The sequence below is a fragment of the Phocoena sinus genome, chromosome X, assembly GCF_008692025.1.
Source record: "Phocoena sinus isolate mPhoSin1 chromosome X, mPhoSin1.pri, whole genome shotgun sequence".
In the NCBI taxonomy this organism is placed as follows: domain Eukaryota; kingdom Metazoa; phylum Chordata; class Mammalia; order Artiodactyla; family Phocoenidae; genus Phocoena; species Phocoena sinus.
This window is the reverse complement of record NC_045784.1, coordinates 7,940,230-7,944,596: the sequence shown is the minus strand read 5'-3', so window position 1 is coordinate 7,944,596 and position 4,367 is coordinate 7,940,230. Positions and strand designations below refer to the sequence as shown.

The window sequence follows — 4,367 nt, the reverse complement described above, 5'->3', positions numbered from 1 at the left end:
AACAACTCATACTTTGAAGTACAAATTCAAGGGACAGGAGGTAACCTCACTGTGAAAAGAACACATAAAACCAAGGGACCTGGCAGGCCGGGGGCGAAGCCGGAAGCTGAGGGCAGTAAAGGGTTCATGCCTCCCTCAGCAAGTCTTACTGAGCACCAGCCGTATATCCAGCTCTATTCTGAATACTGAGGCTACAGAAGTCAATGTAACAAGTCCCTGTCCTCATTCGGCTTATATTCTAATATAGAGAGACAGACAATAAACCAACGAGTGTCTAATATGTCAGGTAGTGAGAGATGCTTTGAAGACGAAGCTGCAGAAAGAGAGAGGAGTGAGGAAGTTGTCTTGTCATATGAAGTGTCTTGGAAAAGATAACAGTCGAGCAGAGACCCGAAAGAAGTGCAAATCATGCTGTTCTCCTGGGGGAGAGAATCCCAGGCAGAGAGAAGAGCAAGTGCGAAGGCCCTGACACGGGAGCATGAGGTGTGTGTCATGGATTGCCCGGCAATGACCTTTTAGAGGCTTGTAGGTGTTGCGTGAACTTTGGCTCTTACTCGTGTGCAAATGGGAGCCGTTGAAGAGTTTTGAGCGGAGGAGTTCCAAAGAATGACAGCTTTAAATAGGCTGGGGAGGGGGTGCGGGCCAAATGCACGGTAGAAGCAGGCACGCCTTAGGAGGCTACAGCAGGAATGCAATCAAAAGATGGGGGTGGCTTGGACCAGAGCAGTGGGATATGGTGAGAGGTCGTCAGATTCTAGGTGAGACTGACAGAATTTCCCGATGAACTGGATGTCAGATTTGAGAGAAAGAAACAAACCGTGGATAACGACAAAGATTTTGGTCTGAGCATCTGGCTGTGTTCATGGCTGGCTCTAAAGTGCTCAGTTGCTTTTAGGGATGTCACATGTTTAAAGGGCCAGAGATGGAGCAGATAGGAGCAAATGTGTGCGGATTAGGCTAGTCACAGTATTCAAATCCAACGACGCGAAATGAATAGAGTATCAGTCCTACCGTTAAACTAAGTGCAAAAAGGAAGAAATGTAGCTTGGCAGCCATGGGATCACTACTGCAGTATTTTTTTATTAATTTTTATTGGAGTATAGTTGCTTTACAGTGTTGCGTTAGTTTCTGCTGTACAGCAAAGTGAATCCCCTCTTTTTTAGATTTCCTTCCCATTTCGGTCACCACAGAGCACTGAGCAGAGTTCCCTGTGCTCTACAGCAGGTTCTCATTAGTTGTCTATTTTATACATAGTAGTGTATATATGTCAATACCAATCTCCCAATCCATCCCACTCCCCCCTTCTCCCCCCTGGTATCCATACGTCCGTTCTCTACATCTGTTTCTCTATTTCTGCTTTGCAAATATTTGTATCATTTTTCTAGATTCCACGTATAAGCAATATTATACGATATTTGTTTTTCCCTTTCTCACGTACTTCACTCTGTGTGACAGTCTCTAGGTCCAGCCACGTAAAAAATATGGAACACTTCACAAATCTGCGTGTCATCCTTGCACAGGGGCCATGCTAATCTTCCCTGTATCATTCCAGGTTTTAGTATATGTGCTGCCGAAGCAAGCGCTACAGTATCATTTAGTTTTTACTCAAGCTACAGAACAACTGGAGCTAAGAAAAACAAAAGATCACGTGGGGACATAAAAACAGACCATATGAGAACAAGTTGGCTAATTGTAGGAGTGGCCCCAAAACAAAAGTGAACCAAGAAGCAAGTTTAAGCTGGGTCCTCTGGGGAGAAGCTCCTGCAAGAAGCGCTTTACCTCCATGGAAGGATAGCTTTCCTTAACAGACACAGCTAGTGCCCTCAAAGATCTGTGAGCTCATCTCCAGCCTTGGGACCCTGATACGCTATATGTCCTAGCCTGCCAGCCAGCCAGGTGCAGAAGACCCAGGGGGAAAATTCTGAGACCCTAGAAGATGGTGGTTGGGAGCCTGGGTGCGTGAGAGGAATCGGGACAGCAACTCCGTGTTGGACTGTGATATGAGCATGAACTAAATCCTTATTGTGTCCAGCCATGGAGAATTGGGGGTCTTTTGTTGTAGCAGCTAGATTTACTTACCCTGACAGTATATCTTCTAACTTATAGAGCTTCCCAACTGTAGAAGGGATTGCAAGGAAGGGAACGAGTTTCCTGTCCCTGGATGTGTTCGAACACACTCACTTAGATGTGAAACTCTTGAGGCAAAAATCAAGCTGGAGATAAGTGACTTGAGCAAATAGTGCTTTTGAAAATTTTCCACTAAAGTATCCCTATCAACACAGAGGTTTCACTCCCTAGTGGCCGTGGGTTTAGTTTCCAGTGAACTTTCTTTGACATCTTTTGTTTTCATAATCTTATCTTAAACATGTATGCAGTCTCTGTATTTTTCTGTTTCTTTTAATATATATTTTAATATATATCAGTTTATTTTACTATACATTTTTAAAAGTTATGAAGTACTTACTATTACTGAAGAGGACCATTTCTTTTCAGTCTTCCAGTGAGGTGGACCCTTTAGGATTAAGTGTTCAAAAATTACTATTTTCAAAGTCAAGCTATATCGAAACGAGTAAATTCATATTTACGCCCTGTTTCAAGTGAAATGCAAAACCAAATTCGAATGAGAATGTACATTGCATTTCATTAAGCTAAAAATTTTAAATCATTTCCTGTGTTAATAGTATTCCACATTACATGGTTCACATTAAAAACTTGTAATGCCAGCTAGAGTTCTTTGGGAAATGCTGGCGACTTCTTTATCTTCTAGGTAACATATATAGAAATTATTTCCATGGCATTTTTTTATTTAGATGGATATAAATTGTGATTCTGTTATTATGCCTGCTTACAAGAAGAAGTTGCCATAAACATGATACAACTCATAAAACGAAAACGATGGTGCCATTAGCAGGCACACACGTTTACTTGCTTATATCTCGTGGTAAATGTGATTCAGCTACAAGGAGAGGTGGATTTCTCCTTTGGCATTTTCTCGCAACCCCACATCTTCCTTTAAAACCAGCCAGGCCAGACAGAGTGGAAATGCAGAGTGTGTGTTACAAGCTGCAGGAGAAGATAAGCTGTCTAGGTTGTGCTTGAGAAAAGGAAAAAAAAAATGTATGTGCCTAAGGACATCATTTTCTTTATGGGCATTCTTCCTAGTGGATGTTTAGGTATAAATAATACCACTTATATGCACCTACTTAGAGGGGTAGCTGCTTTGCTTCCCTGGGAAGAATTTGTCCGTGGATTTTGCAAACTTGATCGGATATTTTTAAAGCCATTTCCCCATATTTAATTTTATATAGATTTTGAGCTAGCTTTCTTAATTATTAACTTGCCTTTCGTTTTTAAATGGAAAATAGAAAACATGAGTGAAAGGAGATCATCGTAAGTGAGATCATCGTCACTGAGATGGTTAAGGGCATAGTACGAATCCACTAATTACTGTTAACTGTTGTATCATACATGAGAAATCCGGTATGGCAGAGATTGCTATATGGCCACCAAATCGTGTTATATTTTGTTTTTCTTCCTGGACACACAGGAAGACCATTTTCCCCCAGTTTCCCACATGAATAGGTCTCGATCATGTGACTGAATTCTATGTTGTGGGAAAAAGTGATGCAATCCACCTGCGGCCTGACTCCTGTTAATATCCCACGTGATCCTCCTGCTGGCTCTCCCAGTGTCATATTACTGTTGAATTTCAAGGCATGAGACCAAGTCTTCATATTGGCCACTAGGTGGACATTGAATACTTTTATATTATTAAAATATCTAACAAGATTTAGATATTTTAAACCAGGGAAGCCCTCTTCTTCTTTTTTTTAAAAAATCTCTCACACACAAATTCAAGCACAGTTCAAGAATTGATTCATTTCTTGGCATGACAGTATCATCAAGAATCCTGGGCTTCCCTGGTGGCGCAGTGGTTGAGAGTCCGCCTGCCGATGCAGGGGACACGGGTTCGTGCCCCGGTCCGGGAAGGTCCCATATGCCGCGGAGCGGCTGGGCCCGTGAGCCATGGCCGCTGAGCCTGCGCGTCCGGAGCCTGTACTCCGCAACGGGAGAGGCCACAGCAGTGAGAGGCCCGCGTACGGGGGGGGGAAAAAAAAAAAAAAAAAAGAATCCTGATGGGGCTTCCCTGGTGGCGCAGTGGTTGAGAGTCCGCCTGCCGATGCAGGGGACACGGGGTCGTGCGCCGGTCCGGGAAGATCCCACGTGCCGCGGAGCGGCTGGTCCCGTGAGCCATGGCCGCTGAGCCTGCGCGTCCGGAGCCTGTGCTCCGCAACGGGAGGGGCCACAACGGTGAGAGGCCCGCGTACCGCAAAAAAAAAAAAAAAAGAATCCTGATGTGTCTCAGT

At 43.8% G+C, this 4,367-nt stretch overlaps 1 non-coding gene across 1 annotated transcript; it reads right to left on the bottom strand.

The window, feature by feature from the left end:
- Window positions 1–1,475: 1,475 nt before the first annotated feature.
- Window positions 1,476–1,583, bottom strand: LOC116748230. The gene has a single exon (XR_004348240.1). It is a non-coding gene; the product is annotated as a U6 spliceosomal RNA (small nuclear RNA).
- Between the last annotated feature and the right edge of the window lie 2,784 nt (window positions 1,584–4,367).